The sequence below is a fragment of the Rhineura floridana genome, chromosome 6, assembly GCF_030035675.1.
Source record: "Rhineura floridana isolate rRhiFlo1 chromosome 6, rRhiFlo1.hap2, whole genome shotgun sequence".
In the NCBI taxonomy this organism is placed as follows: Eukaryota; Metazoa; Chordata; class Lepidosauria; order Squamata; family Rhineuridae; genus Rhineura; species Rhineura floridana.
In genome coordinates, this window is record NC_084485.1 from 67,286,759 (window position 1) to 67,303,427 (window position 16,669).

General features: G+C 40.6%; 1 protein-coding gene across 17 annotated transcripts in view; it reads right to left on the minus strand.

The window, feature by feature from the left end:
* The window catches only part of NFASC (neurofascin), a 275,345-nt gene that overhangs the window by 223,651 nt on the left and 35,025 nt on the right, over positions 1-16,669 (minus strand). Inside the window, exon 1 of one of the 17 annotated variants that reach the window (XM_061632189.1) lies at positions 11,934-12,159. The exons of the other annotated variants lie outside the window; for them this stretch is intronic. The gene's annotated coding sequence lies outside the window, so the exon portion shown is untranslated. Of the gene's footprint in view, positions 1-11,933; positions 12,160-16,669 lie in introns of those variants that run through there. 17 annotated transcript variants of the gene reach the window in all.

The window sequence follows — 16,669 nt, forward strand, 5'->3', positions numbered from 1 at the left end:
TGTCTTTTTAAATGGGAAGCTCTCATAGGAGCATTTGTATCGCTGCCTGAATATGCGCTGATCTTGGCATCCCAGCATTTTTCTTCATCTGGGTCCTGTGTCATACACTGACACACAAAATGTTTTCCATCTTGAGTTATGGTGAAATGCTCAATTACAGCTGACTTCATGGGAAGCTTCTTTGACATTTTGAATTTATATTTTAAAAAAATTGTCAATCAAAATTTATTTTGAAGCTGGAGTCAGAGTTGGTACATTTCTACCAACTCCAACTCAGGCTCCACCCAAAATTGCTTCCGACTCCACGACTCCGACCCTGACTTCACAGCCCTGATGAAAATCAGAGCTGAAACTGGAGGAATGGCTCATGTCTTGGGTGGTTCAATGGCTACTGCTTCAAAATTCAGCTTCTCACTTAGAAGAGAGTAGCAAGCCAGAACACAATCATAGGGAGTAATAACCAGCTTAACTTCACTTAATAATTACTGCGATCACTGCTTACCAGAGGCCACATTTTATCTTCCTGGTTCAGATTGGACTGCTGATCTTAGAACATCCTAAAATCAGCAGCTTGCTCCTTGCTCTACTGAGCACAGAAATGTATCACCTTTAGGAACTCGAACAAGGAGCCACAGTATAACTGGACTACTATGACTGAAATATTAATAGGGACTGTGAGCTCCATATAAATTTCTGAGTAGTTCTCATTATGCTCTTTCACAAGCTTTAATCAAGCTTAATGCTTTCATTTTCATGGAGACTAGGGCTATTTATTAAGAGAAAGTAAACACTGGACTCCCTGGGGTGTACAAGAATAGGCTGGCAGAAAAATGAGGACCCACCCCTGAAATTTTGACCTTGAGCATTAGGCTGCTTTCATGATTCATGAAAGTCCAATGATGGGGTTCCCAAAGCCAAGATTTTAGAACATTTAAAATGCCGTTTTAGAAGTGAGAACATGGCACATAGTGAATACATAAGCGATGATCTCTGTGGGATCTTGGGCAAATCACTGGCCTAGTAACTACTAATTGTCCTGCCCAAGGCCATCAAAGTTAGACTCGGACACAAAAGTATCCTTTTCTTTAATAGGCTTAATGGAAAATTGCAGTTCAGATCACTTCATGGATCAGCTTACAAGTCACATAGGATTCAGCCTCCCTACACAGCAAACTAGGCACAACTACACAGAGCTAAGACATTGTTGCAGCAATTAGACATGCCCCCTTACAACCCTTAAGTAGGTATGGAAGGGCTCGTACTACTTGTGTGAAGAAGGTGTCCCTGAATGGGAGCGTGCATGCGAGCGCTCCTCCTTAGGGGCACTGTGGGAACCCGCTGAGCCTGCCAGCACAGTTGCCAACAAGTCTGAGGTGAAGGCGGCAGAGACATTTCTGCTAGGTCCTCCTTCTTGGGAGGAGGGGTGCATGGTGGCATTGTGAGTGAAGAAGGGGGTGAAGAGGAAGGGCAATAGCAGCCTCCTGATCAGGCAGTATTTTATCCATTGTCACAGGAGCTCTCACTGTCAACAGCACTGAAGCCTTCAGCCTCGGCACCCTCTGCCTGCAAGTCACTAGGACCCTCCCCAAGTCCCATTCCGTCTTCTCCTCTTCTTCCTCATTGCTCCAAAGCCATTCCATGGGACTCATGACGCTGCTCACCACATTTACATGAAATATTTATCCTAATTCAAGAATAGAAGACTGACAGATGTCCTTGCTAAAAAAAATCTTATTTAAATGCACATATTGGGCAGTATTCAACTAAATTCTTGTGCTTTTGTAACAGGATGTTCCCTCCTTCTCCCCCAAATCTGTTCCAGAGGGTTGGGGGAACCACCTTACTGCTATATTGAATACAACCTTTTAAGAACCCAGCTGCTATATTGAATACAACCTTTTAAGAACCCGGCTGCCCTGTGTGCAACCAACCATTTATCATCTCCCACATAGATACTGTTAAAAATGCAAGTTAATCTTTTCTTGGCCAGGAACTCTTATTGATGCCAGCCAAGCCAATGCTTTGTATTCTTAAAATTGAATTATAAGGAATCTGCTTTGTAAAACAAAGGTGACCTTTTAGTAGAAAGCACTGAATAGATAAACAAACACTTGACAGATATGCAGCATGACTGCAGCACTCTCTTTGCACAGGAGTCCTCTTTTCAGAGATCAGATTGACAAATCCATGAGAGAATGCACACTGATTTTAGCTATAATTAAAACAATTCTTTCAAAAGGATTGCTCTTGGTCTTTGACACTGTATGTTCTTCTTAGTATTTATTGTATTTACAACAAATAATTTGTTCTAAAAATGTTCTAATCTGCTGACTGGTTTACCTGAAAGGTACATAGTCCTATAAGAGTGGCAAATACCATTAATACTATACGTAATCCTATACACACTCAAAGTGCTTCACAGGCATCATTTCAGTAATCCTTACAGCCTTGAAAGATAGGCCACTATTAGCTTGCCCATATTGTAGGTTGGGGAGGGGAGATAAAGAACAGTTGTGTGGCAACAGCAAAAGCCCTCTATTTCTGCCACGGTCTCTGCCCTTCCATAAAAGATGGCTGCCCCATGTAGACTTGAGCTTCGCACAAATAAACAAAATAGTGGTTCCGTTGGGTTAACCCCTTCTGTTAGGAGCAAGACAGGGCAATCTCCGCCCAGAATTTCTAAAAATAACTTCCATAGACTAAACAAGATGTTAAGTATTGCCCTGCATGCCTATATGTGGAACACACAATGCTCAGGGACCCTGTCTTGCTTCTTCCTGTCTGTCATCTGTCCCTGCCATCTGCTCCCAGAACACAACATAAAAATCTTATAAAATGTTTAAAAAAATATCAATCAATAAAAATATTGAGGGAACGTGTATTCCTCAGTATAGTGGGAACAGCCTTTTTTTTTAATCAGCCAGAATAAAAGTATTCCTGTTTTCCAAAAGAGAACTGAGGCTCAGCAAAAATGCAGCTGGCTGACAGCAACTAGTCAATCACTTCTGTCTGCAGTCACAATGCTGTCATGCCACGGAGAGCAAAACAGGAAATACTGCTACCATGCACCTTCCATTAATTCTCCTTTATTTCAGTAGGAAACTTACAAAAAATAGCCAAAACATATGGCAGTAGCACTTGATGGATTGTGTGTTTATTATATTATCTTGTCTTTCTGGCCTAGCCATTGTTATCTGCTCCCAGATCTGATTGGGGGGGGGTTTAAGTGCTTCCAGGGAAGAGTTACTCTTTGCTGAGGCCAAGACAGCCCAAACCAGAATGCTTTTCCTAAGGAGGTCCACTTTGCATCTACTTTGTCATTGTTTTGGTGCCAGGCAAAGTTTTTTTTTCCCTGGGCATTTGGGCAGCACCAATGATATATATTATATTATTACATTTGATTCTAATATGTCTTTGTGCCTTTATTTTGTAAATCTCTTCAGGGCTTTTTTATTGGGAAGCAATATACAAATTTCATAAACTAAACTAAATTGCCACCAACACTGGTATGAAGATCTCAAGTGCCATCAAATCAGCTGTGTGAGAAATGAACTGTGTGGCATGAGCAACTCTGCCCTCCTGACTCAGACACTGCACCTGTCCTCCTTCCAGACCTGATCAAGAACAGTTGCACTCCTAGGCAGCCAGAATTAGAGTAGATAGAGCTATAGAACTGAAGGACTATATTACTGTGTTACAAGAACTATAACTTTAAGAACTGGTTTTGAGCTTGTTTTTGTACCTCCCCCTCCCACCCCATTTTCATCTTGTGTCATTTCTTTTTGGATTGTAAACCTACAGGCAGGGACTGTCTTACTACTGACTTTTGTAAGCCGTTCCGGAAGCCTTTTTGGCTAAAGAGAGGGTTATAAATGCTTTAAATAAATACTCCAAGCTCGCAACCAGCAATGATATCTAATGCTTGTAAAGGGCAGAACCCGGTTCTAATTAATCACAATACACAGAACATATGAAAGAACAGATGCTCTTTAGGAGGACAGATCTGGAGTTCAGTATTAAATAAGCACAATATCCTCTCTCTTCATATGGTAACACTTTTAACACACAATATTCTTCTCAAATTCTTGAATACAATTTTAATTTTAATGTTAATTTGCTTGATCTACATTTACTTTGCATTTTGAACAGTTCTGCTATTCAGTCTACGAAAAACTTCACTGTTATAAATTCAGACAGACAATAACTTCATTTGCTGCGCATAGACACTGTGTCAGTAAGTGGGTTTGGAGCTTAAATTCAGAATGAGTGAGAAGAGATTTTTCAAAGCCTATCAGAGACAAGGAACACTTCCCAACTGATAAGTGTGCTTTATGGAGTAAGGCCTAGTTTTCCACATACATATTATGTGGAGACCCTCAATTCTTTCCCCATTTTCTTTAACCCAAAGTAGCCCAAGAGTCAGAGTAGAAGAAAAGTGCAGCCCTCCTATACTTTTTCTGCTTCAAACAGTCCAAGCTTCTTTTTCACCCATGGGTAGGATGTTACAGTATCCCCTCACCACAGGTGAGAAAGTCACTTGGGGAGGGCTATTTAACACTGAAAAAGGACTAGGGGCAAACAATTACAGCAGAAATAGTTCCAAGTGCTTTTACCCCACTGCAATCTGCAGCTTGCTTCTGCTGGTTTGGGTTGGAAAGAAAACATACAGATGAAAGAATCAGGAAATGCTGCATAATATGTAGTTTGATCCTCACTAAGATGAGGCTCGCATGACTGAATGTTTGTCCATGGAAAAGAATTCCCTCCATAAAGAAAACCAAGATGTCAGGGAGACAGGCTCTAGTTGCACCTTCTCCCCAACATGCTAGTTTTCTGCGTGCAGGGATTTTGTTGTTGTTGTTCATATGGAGGGCCATTTAGTCATGTAAACCCCTATTTACAGTCTAAAGAGGCACAGGCCAGGCATAGCTTTACCACTTCAGTGAGAACTATGCCTAACCAAAAACACAAATGGTGTAGCGTAGAAGAAAACCATCTTATATAGAGAGGTATGTGTGTGTTTGTTTTAGAAGAGCCACGTTTTAAACTATATATTTCCAAGGAAGGTTTGAAACCATGAAGACTCAATGAAAAATCAGGAGAAAAAATTCAATTCAGGGTATCAATTTAGAATGAAAAGCTCCCAGATTAGACTCTAAAAAAAGAAAAAGAAAGCAGCACTCAAAATCACTGTACATGGCAAGAAGGGTTGTATGATGCTTTTGCCAAAATAGCTAGTCCCCCCCTTGACGTCTAGTAAGGTAATCTTGATCAGCCTTGTAGAAGTAAACATATTTTAGGAAAATAATATATATGGTACTAGCTACAGCATACTTTGCAATGCCATTAATCCCTATGGCAATACACAGATAATACCTACTGAAGAATGAATGAGGGTTGTCTGAGCAAAGTCTATACTGTAAAGCATTTAAGATCAAAAGTCATAGCTATATTAGAAGGAACTTCCCATCCCTGCTCCAGCTAAAGAGCATGGCTCCTCACTACCAGGAGAGGGACCTTCAGGTCCCTGTAGAAGAACTCCAACAATGATTCAGACATCAAACGTTGACTTCTCAAGAGACCCCAGTGTGGAAAAACCAACAATATTTGGAATGATAAGCTGTAGCTTCTGCAGAATTCAGTAAGTTGTTCAAAGGAGACCAATCAATCATGCAGCTTGACAAAATAAAATAAACATAGCATTAGGTTCCCTGATCAGTTTCATTTACAGGGTGAAAGATGCAATGTGTACCCTTGCCACTAAAATCCTTCAGGGAGATGCCTAACAACAATATCTAGCAAAAATAATTAAGAATGGAATATTTTTGTTCAAAGAAAGTATGACTTAAAGTACAAGATGCTTGGAGCAAACAACAAGGAGGAACTATCACCATCATGCCTTGCTTGGGAATATTAAAAAGGTATCTGACTGTCCAACACTGGAAACTGAACGCTGGCAGTTAGATTGATCTTAGTTTCATTTATTTAAACCATTTTAACCCTACTCTTTAGTCAAAAGGTTTCCCAGAGTGGCTTACAAACATCAGAAGTAAGACATGTCCAGTGTCTAGCATGCAATGTAAAGCATGGTGGGCCATAACTATATTCTAAGCCTGAAAGCAACGGAGTAGTGTAGAGAATCTACTATTTTTAAAGCACTAACAGTCTCTTACTTATTTACTTACTTACTTATTTATTTATTTATCCCATCCTTCCTCCCAGTAGGATCCCAGGGCAGCAAACAAAAACGCTAAAAACACTCTAATATGTCATAAAAACAGACTTTAAAACATATTAGAACAAAACATCTTTAAAAACATCTTAAAAAACAATTCCAACATAGACACAAACTGGGATAAGGTCTCTATTTAAAAGGTTTGTTGAAAGAGGAAGGTCTTCAGTAGGTGCCAAGAAGATGAGATGGCGCCTGTCCAGTGCCGGATTTAGACTTGGTGAGGCCCTAAGCTATATAAAGCTTGGAGGCCCTTTGTTAAAAAATTACACCGTATATATATATATATATTCAGTACACATAAAATTTTAAAAGCCCCCCCCCAAATTCTGAAATTTTTTGAGGCCCCTGCGAATTGTGAGGCCCTAAGCTGTAGCTTGTTCAGCTTATGCCTAAATCTGGCACTGTGCTTGTCTAATATTTAAGGAGAGGTAATTCCACAGGGTAGGTGCCACTACACTAAAGGTCCGCTTATTAGGTACTGCTCTTCATTCCCAAGAACAGGGGCATTGTTAGGATGTGCCCAGGGGGCCATAGCCCTGGATCTTTTGTTCTGTGCCCTGGATCTCCAGCCCCTTCCCCTGTTAAATAGTAAATTATTTTTTAACTTTGTTTAAAGGGTGACTGGGAGCATTACATAACACAGCCAGTGAGATCCCAGCCATCTTAATGTGCCCAGGGGCACTTGTTTTAATGTGTACATAAGCAGCAGTTCTTGTCAACAGAGTGCAAGTGGGGTGAAGGGCCCAATCCACAGTGTACTAAGCCCAGAATATCACATTGACATCACATAGATCAGAGTAGGTCCTGATAGTCCCAGTTTGTTTTTTCCTCTCTGAATGTTAGCCTAAATTTGGATCTATGCATATAAACTAGCATATGCAAAATAGTGTCATGGGCCCATGCCCTGAGTCTTTCAAGCACTTAGCAACACCCCTGCCAAGAAAGCCTCATGCCCTTCATTATTCCTATGATTGGGCAGCAAATGTTTACAACAGGCTCTTGTACATCAAGGAAGGCCCATGTGGACCATGTAAAGGGGCTAATTAAAGGTGCTGGAAGAGTGCTTTCTCCCAATTCCAATTTACACAAGTGCTCTAATGTCGCACTGCTAGTTGGATCCAAGCCTTAGCCTACAGGTCTCAGTTATGTCCTGGAACTGAGACCCACATGATCCTTGCGTTGTGCTCAGTGCAGTGGCTAATAGGGTTGGACAATAAGACACGAGCACCAAATTGTTTAAAGTATAATTACCACTCAAGCTCGTCTATACTAATTTATAAAATGTGCTCCCACCACCTCTGATCCCAGTAGTCCAATCAGCACTTTTTATTAACACCTTCTGCAAATCCCATTTCCTTTCTTTTTGCACTTGTAGAAGCTACAGATGAATGGTTCATTTATGAAACAAGCAAGGAAAACTGCCATGTACTTCACCTACTCCCCCTCATCATATCTAACTCCTTTCACTTAAGGTATAATTAATAGTTCATATCACATTTGCTCCACTGGTAGTCATGAAACTAAAGTATAATTGAAGACTGCTTTCAAAACAATGTCACTGTAACATACAGCTATATCTGGGGGATGTACTGAATGGCAGTGAATCTCAATGAAAAATAAGGTTTGTCACTTGTACAGGCGAAATGAGACCAAATGTAGCAGCCTTAAGATTGTCTTGGTCAGTTACTGTTACTGTCTCAGTATGCCTTGATATCCTTTTAGAAAGAGATAAGATTTTTCAAAAACTTAGTATACACTGAGCAGTTCAATGTTATGAAGCCCCTTTAGCTGTTGGTTTATTGACTGACATCATATACCCCACACTTTCTGTCTTAAAAGACACACTCAAGAAAATTCAAAACAATAAAACTATTAACAATATAATTAAAATGGAGATAGCAGGTAAAAAGCGGATTGTTTAACAAAAACCTAACCATGTCGACTGTATCCATAATTTGTTGTAACAGCCAGGTTACTCAGGGCTGATTTACTAGAGCTTTACTCAAAACTCAGCTGAGGGGAGAAGTTACTCTAAGCCCTATCTTCTTCTGCCCCTCAAAAAGAGTCTTCCTTGGCATAGTCATGCCATGGAGTGGGAAAGGATGGACAGCGTGCAGCAACTGCCGCCTTGGGCTCCTACTAGGAGGAAGAGGGGGATATAAATCTAATAATAAATAAAATAAATAAATATAAATAAATAAACCCATCTGCAGGATATATCAAATTAAGTTATTCAACATTTTACCAAAGGGGACCAGCTATATCTAATATACAGCTGTTGCTAGAACAGTTCTAGTTAGGCTTGACTGATGTCCTGTGGCTCAGATCCTGAGACGAAGTGGGCAAAGCCTTGGAGCTAAGGGGCGGCAACTGTCAGAGCACATGGTAGAACCTGGAGGTACTTGCTGTTTAAGAGATTTCATCTCTCTCCTTTAGCTGATCTCCAGTGCAAAATCGATTGACCTGTTCGCTATGTTTTTTCAAGACAGATTTGTTATGCCTCCAGGGAATATTTTGGATCACACCTGCTGGCCGTGCTTCCTCTCTGCACTGCAGCCAATGGCCACACATAGAGGTGCACGCACAGATGGAACCTCCAATACGTGTGGGTGACAAATGCTCAATCCATTTTCCCAGAGTAAGGATCACACACAGAGCCTACATAAATTGTGGTGAATACAGATATGGCCCTGTTTTGACTGGACCTAAAAATACTTAGAAGTCAAGCAGTGTAAGAGGGTGGGTCAAGTGGGGTAATGAAAATGGCTTTCCCATTACTGCAGTGCTGGCAGCAGGCTCCACCAGTATGGCTGGTCAGGTCATCGGTAATAACCACAAACTTAACTCTGTCAACAAGCCGAGAAAGTCTCCAGTATATACTCTGTACTAGAGTAACAGGTTGGTTTTTTTTGACAAACACACAAACACATATGAAGACAAAGAATATCTATTTCAGAATGGTGCAAGGATGCAGCTTGTGGTGGGATGCAGCATTAAAGTCATGGATTGGAGGAAAGGGCTTGCAACACACATACACATATACCCCTGTAGGAACAAAAAGCCTTGTCAGGCAGTGGGTTCAAATGGGAAGCAACAAATCTGAACTTCACTGGGTGTCTGGAAACAACCACTGACTACTAAAGCCACCAAAGGGCTTTAGTGGGATGACTGGCTGGCATTATTTTTAATCCTGGTCCAAAATAGTCAGCCCAGATTTTTGTGTGTGTGTTTTTGTCATTCCACAGGATAGAAAGAAACACCCTCTGAAGATTGGATTAATTTTCAGATGTGGGCCAAATCAAATAATGTTTGGCTGGGGTGTGTGCTTACCTTTAAAGATGTGACAGAGGTTTTTTCCTTTTTTTAAAAAAAATACCCAAGTAACAAAAACGTTTTGTTGGCAAGCTTGAGCACTGATAGATCTAATTTTAGAAACAAAGCATTGAGGTTTATATTAAAATAATACCTATTATTCTAGTTGCTTCAAAGTTACATCCCTTTAAACGAAACAGAGTCCTGGTATGGACTCTGCAACTGCATTTAAGGGAGGAACCATAAGATCACTGGCAGAAGGCAAATTATGGTATTGAAACCAACATGTAATTTCTCCCCAAGTTTTATAATATATGTGTGGAACTGAATTTCATTTTAAAAATAATTTTCATTTAATTTAAAACATTTTTATACTGCCTTTCTTCTAAAATGTTCCCAGGGCATTTAGATTTGTTTTAAAGATGCAAATTCAAATTATTTTGAATCACACACACATACCACCACCACAATCACCGCAGCAAGCTGGCAATGGATGAACTTTTTTTTTCCACCCAGAGTCTAAAAGAAAACAGGGCTAGCGTCAGGAGTGCCTCCTTGGGGAGGGTGTTTCATAGTCAGGGTGCCACAACCAAAAAGATCCTCCCTCTTGTTGCCACTCGCTTCACCTCTGATAAGAATGGCACTGGGAAAGGGGCTCAGCAGATGACCTACAGGCACAGGCAGATTGGTATAGGAAAGACACTCCTTAAGGGAAAATAAAATGTAGTAGTTAGATTCTTTCTGTTGGGAATGATACAACTATTTTCAACCACATGATTTTGGTCCATATGGGTTGAAAGAAGGACTTGGTACAAGCATGCCAATTCATTTCCATGACCCTCTGCCTCAAAATTCCTTTGATCCCATCTAGTGGTGTGGGTTTTCTGAGAAGTTTTGAATCAAAAAAATGATAAAAGACTTTTCTGGGAACTTTTCTGCTGCCCTAAATGTATTGGGATTCTTCTGCCCTACATTGATTAAGTTCTGCTTTAACATGTTTGCCTTATATTCAGTAAACAATACTTCAAAAAAAGGTTTGATGTATGTATCTCAAGTTTTATTTTATCGTTTGGCAATAGCTAATGTATTTAATTGAAATACCTGATTAAAGGGAAAGAAATCAATAAAGTGCACTTACCTATGTGATTTAAATGCTAAGCTCAAACAACAAATGCAAAGCTTTCCTTCGATAGAATTTTATTAGAATTCTTAAATATGACATGACAGGGTTACACTTTCTTACAGTGCTTTTTTTAATGAAGGCACTGAAAATCCACTCCATTCCATTCATTTTATGAAACAATGCATTTTTAGAAATGGAAAATTTTCTGCCCATCACTGATCACCTCTACTGTTACAGAACAGAAGAAAGCTGAAAGTTCCATTCTTTGAAGAAACTGCCATAATTTTGAAATATTTATTCATCCTCTTAAGATATTTAAAATCTGTTTTTCCTTTAAAAAGCCCAAGATAGCTAATAATAGGGTAAAACAAAGCAAAGCAAAGTTACAAGAGCAGAACACAAAAAGACAAGCAAACCACAAGACACAGGAACTCTCATCAGCAGCATGGATGGTTGTTTGTCAACATTTTCCCCTGAATATTTTGCTTGAAAAGGAAATATTTTTACTATCCATCTATGCACACATCTTGTTTTTTCATGGTCAATCTCTCCCCACCTGATCACCTCACACTGTATGCTAAAAAATGTAGGCAGGGAGAGAATCCATAAGCATTCTACGCTGAGATTGGATCCATGTTCACTTAAATCAGAATTTTAACCATTACCCACTACACCTCTAAAGATGTATTATCATTTCTGCCATGATGTGAGAATCAAAACCACAAGAATCAAATCATTTTTGTTTTCCCTGTCAAATAAGGAAGGCCCAGTGCATTGCTCCTCTATCTGCTGACAGAGCTTTGAATTCAAATAGATGCATGTAAAATCTCTAGGGGCAGGAAGACATAAATTAAAGAGAGATTCAAGGACAAGCACATGAGGGAGGGAGGTGGATTAATTTTGCTGATAGTATTAAAGCACAATGCAATGCTAGCAACTGCAGAAAAAGCCAAGAAGCTGAAATGGGAATACTGATGCAAAAGGGTAAACAAAATCAGAAATCATGCTGTCTTTTGCATCCTCCAACACTAGCAATGCCAAAGGCACAGCTGCTTGAGACAACTCCAGCTCTGTTGTTCCACTGAGACTGGACTGGGGGCTTCAATCCAATATTTCAGTGCTCCCTTCTAGACGATGCTGGCATAGATATGCTGGACCAATCAACTACAGTCTCACTCTTCTACATCATTTCATCTACTAGTGCCTGTTCAAATCTAGTCTACATCTCCAAGAGTTGGGTATCAAATCAGCCAACCAGCCTACCTTTGTCACCTTTCACAGTTAAGCCATTTCCCCGTCTCTCTTTCTCCTGCCAGGGCTATTCGATTGTCTTTCAGTCACCTCTATCCCAAATGAGAAGGTCCTCCATGCGAGACAAGGAATATTTTAGTCATGATTGCTAAGACCAAGGAAACATCCAAGCTGCTCAGCTGGGTGCAAAATGCTGTCCCTTACTGTTTCCAAGAAAGCAGACCTCTGGCCATCAGATGCTGTGAAAACTGAACAGACCGTTTCCAAAGTCAAATATAGATGCAATTTAACTGCTGTGGGAGAAGAAATCACTCTCAGCTTGCCATCCCTCCTCCTCTGCGGCTTACATAGAGGCTCATTATCTCAAGCCCACTAAGCCTTCAAGTGCCACAGCAAATGGGAGTGCACGCCCCACCACAACAGCTATTCCACACTCTCCTTGTTTACTCCTCCCTCCCCTCTCTGTGGATTTCCCTGGTGAATAATGCAGGAGTTGTAGTATAAGACACTACCCACTCTATGCTTCTCTCAGAGTCAGCTGAAAACAGGCTCAAGTGCCAGCTAGGGCCAGTCCCCGTGTTCTGCACAGTGCAAGCCTGAGATCCTTGTACGGTAGTTTTTTTTCTGTTGTTCCAAAAGATGCCATCTCCTTTTGTATCAGTCCTTGCTTATGAAACGAAGCAATTACAGAGGACAGAAAACATGGTATAGAAGTTAAACTAGAGGGGGAAAGGTCTTGTTCTCATATACCTCAGGAAGGCTTCTCAAAAGCAAAGAGAATTGTGCCATAAAACAAGACACTTTGGTCTTCACCAGATATTATTCTGACAAGGCTCTGAGTCCCCACCCATGTGAGTCTACTAGAAGGTCAAGTCTACCTTATGCCTGAAGTTCAACAGACTAGTTATCCTGAGGCATTTCTGTCTTCTTCTCTGCTCTCCCAGCCCAGGACAATGAACTACTGGATTGGCCAACAACAATAGGCTCTCCTTTTGGTCTTTGTTCATCTAGAGTGGCTCTAGAGTGGCTCGTTTCTCAGGGATATAAATCTGCATTCTACCAACCACACTGGAAGATTTTACCATGGAGTGGCCAGTCACACACAAATGCCCAACTGTTCAGTCTTTTGTTGCTGTTGTGTTTTTGTCATGGGCGAATCTGTCAATTTTAGTTTCTCTCCTTGTCTTATTTTTCCAGTCTTAAATTCAGTTCTTCACATTTTCTCATCAGTTTGCAATTTTTTTTAAAAAAAAGTCCTCATGAAAATTCATCAGCATTTTAGCACAAAATTCTCCTTATACATCTTTATATGCAATTTTGCCAAAAATACACATTTTTGCAAAGCAATTTCCCCTAATATAATGCATTTTTGTATGTTATTTTTGCTAATGATTTTTGCACACAATTTGCCCCAAATATATGCATTTTTGTACACAATACTTGGCTGGAGAACTGGGTTGAAAATTTTATAGAGGTGTGAATTTCGAAGGACAGCTGTGTCCCAGTTTGCGAGTTGTTTTGGGAAGTATGAATTAGGTGAATTGAAATGCGAACCAACCCAATTTCTCCCCCATCCCTACATGAAACCACTGCAGTTTTTGTTGTGACAGGCAACCGAGGAAGCCACATTTCTCCCTAGTCTCCAATACCAGATGCTGGCTACTTGCAGTACTAGCTACATTATCTATAGATATTCAAATCAAAATCAGAAAATAGATTGTTTTATCTCCTCCCTTTCTTGACTGGAAGGAAGTCCTGGTTAGCCATGGTAGGGGTCAGGTTTCATTGCCAAGAACACACACTGGAGACTTACTCATAGATCTATAGCTTTTGCAGGCAATCTGGGGTGCAGAAGCTACAGAGCCAGACTATGGCCACATCCACACCATACATTTATTCCACTTTAAATAGTCACGGCTTCCCCCAAAGAAGCCTTGAAAGTGTAGTTTGTGAAGAGCGCTAAGTGTTATTAGGAGACTGCTATTCCTGACAGAGCTCCAATGGCCAGAGTAGTTAACAATCATTCCCTCTTCCCAGAGAATTCTGGGAATTGGAACTGTGTGAGGGGAATAACAGTCTCCTAACAACTCTCAGCACCCTTCACAAACTACACTTCCCAGAATTCTTTGGGGGAAGCCATGACTGTTTAAAGTGGAATAAATGTTGTTGAAGGAAAACCCCTCAAACATTTAACTGTGCTCCAAATGACAGAGTTTATTGATTAGCCAAGAGATACATATACCAATGGCCTTTGGGAGAGGGGTCTCCAAAGGGACCATCTCTGCCCAAAATATGCCAATACCTAGCTTTATAAAGTGGTCACATGTCATAACATATGTCACAGCAGAAATCACATCTTATAACCATATATGGCAATATCTTACACCCTTGCAGTGGTCACCTTTCACATTGCTGCCCTGCCCATCCATGTGCCAGGTAACTGGTACCCTCTCCAATCCTATCTTATCATAAAACCAGCTCATACCAGCTGCCTGCAGCAGGACATCTAAACTGACATTTTTTGTGACATTCTTCGCCTGACTACAACTTCTTGTTTTCCTCATCTTTGTTCAGTTCCAAGCTGCTTCTGCTTTTTCAGCTGCTTTTAATATGTCACACACACTGATTATGAAGAGCATAGGCCAAATCTATTGATGAGTTATAATTTCTTTCTCAATGTCTAGTGTGGATGTACCCAATGTTAGTTCTAACATAGCATGAGTCCCCTAAAATCTTAACACAGCTTTTGGCAACCAAAATCTAAACTGCTTCCATCTGTTTTTTTTAGTACAACCCCCCTCCCCCAATAATGCAAAACTAGTTTTCTACCTCCCAACCCAAGCAGGTAGGTGTATGACTCATATTCAAGTCAAAAGCTCACAGCTCTCCATCACAACATGCCTCACTGCTTACCACTGGCTCTCAGGCAATCACAATCTTAAGAGTGTTACTTTTATAGCATGGCTGTAACATTATAGTGGTTCTTTAACTTCTTTACAGAGCAAGGCCAGCCTGTGGTCCTGATTGTGGAGAGATCTGTACCTACATTTTACATGAGTGTTTAAAAGGAAAAAGTATAAACGTAAGTACTGGGTTTTCCAGCTAGCAGCCCAATGCTATGCATGTTTCCTTAAAAGCTGGCCCACTGAGTTCAATAGTGCTTATGCCCAAGTAAATCTGTGCAACACTGCAGCCTAAAATGTACATTTTCTGAACAGATGCAAACATGTTGGTTTCCAAGTGATCTTGGACATGGTCACATAATAAAGAACTCTCCAAATCCCTTGCAGTGCTTTTCTGCACTGTAACTGTTCTGCTGAATCACTTACTGCATTGCTGGCAATGCTGATAGGGGAATATTTTGAGAGCTTTGCAGTGCTCCAGCCCTAGGACACTCAGCACAGTCAAGCAGGCTAAGTGTTTGAACTCATACAGCATTGCAGAACAGAGAAGACTTTAAGAGACAAGCAAAGGATAAACTGCTTCACAGCAGGAGCAAATATAGCCCAAACACGGACTGCCCTTGGATATAGTTGGCAGCACAGCTTTTCAAACAGTTAAACATTTGTGCACTGACCCAGAACTAACTGCCAAAAAAAAAACCTTTCCTCTGGCACTGAGGTTAGCACACTAAGCAAATGTAGTGATTGCGATATCCACCTACCTCAATTTGGAGTCGGGAGGTCTTTCCAAGCCTCTCCATTAGAATTCTTGAGGAAAGCCTGAGCTGTCCTCAAGGATTTTCCAAAACTCAAGAAGACCCACCCTGGCAGAGTTTATCCACAATTGCCACCTGTCTCGTCCATGAGTTTTCAAACTGAAGGGGGGGGCAGATGAATGGACTGGCAGAGGGTTTGTGCATGCAAATTGTATCCCATAAGCATGCAGCTGTGTAATAAAAGATTCCATGCATATTACCCTTTTATGAACAGGAACTCTGGATTCCCCCCCCCCAATACGATTATTCACTCTGGTCAGTAAGTCAGGAGGATTTTTTAATAATGACGTGATACCTAGGTACAGAGATGAATTCTGAAATAAGGGGTTTGGAAATGAGTGCATCACAAAGTTGGAAGGGATCTTGGAGATCATTGAGGCCAAGCCCCTGCTCAGTGCAGAATCTACAACGCAGGCTGCAACTACAGAATCCCTGACAAATGATCTCCATCCATAGAATTAAAATAATTCCAAAGGACCACAGCTCTGTGATCATTCATCTCTTCTACACCCCGCAAATTTGATGGGCCTTGTGTAAGTTAATTCAAAATATTGTATAATACTTTTGCATCATCATAAAACTGAACCCCAAATTAGACTCACAGAGAGCACTTGATTTTTAATCATGAGCTGGAAACAGATTTAGATCCCACTCTAGTTATGTTCCGAAGTAAACCCCTTCATTTATAAAGAATGGGGCAAGGATTTCCTTCCCTTTCAAACCCCTGGTTTGACAGAAGGGGAAGCAATTCCTCTTCAGCCATCTCAAAACATAGCTGCTATGTATTTATTTTCAGTATTTATATCATACCCAATAAAAAATTATCTGGGCAGAGTATGTGTGAGAACATCCTTTACCTCCTTCTAAGGATCAGGAAGTCACTGTCATTTGCAGTTTGAGTAACAGGGGAAGGAACAGATTTGGAAAAATAGACTTGGCTATGCCTCTTGAGACACCTGAAGCAATGGCTTCAGTGATGGATGGAAGAGTTGGTGATGTGTGGAAGAAGAATGATCAATTCAATCATTCT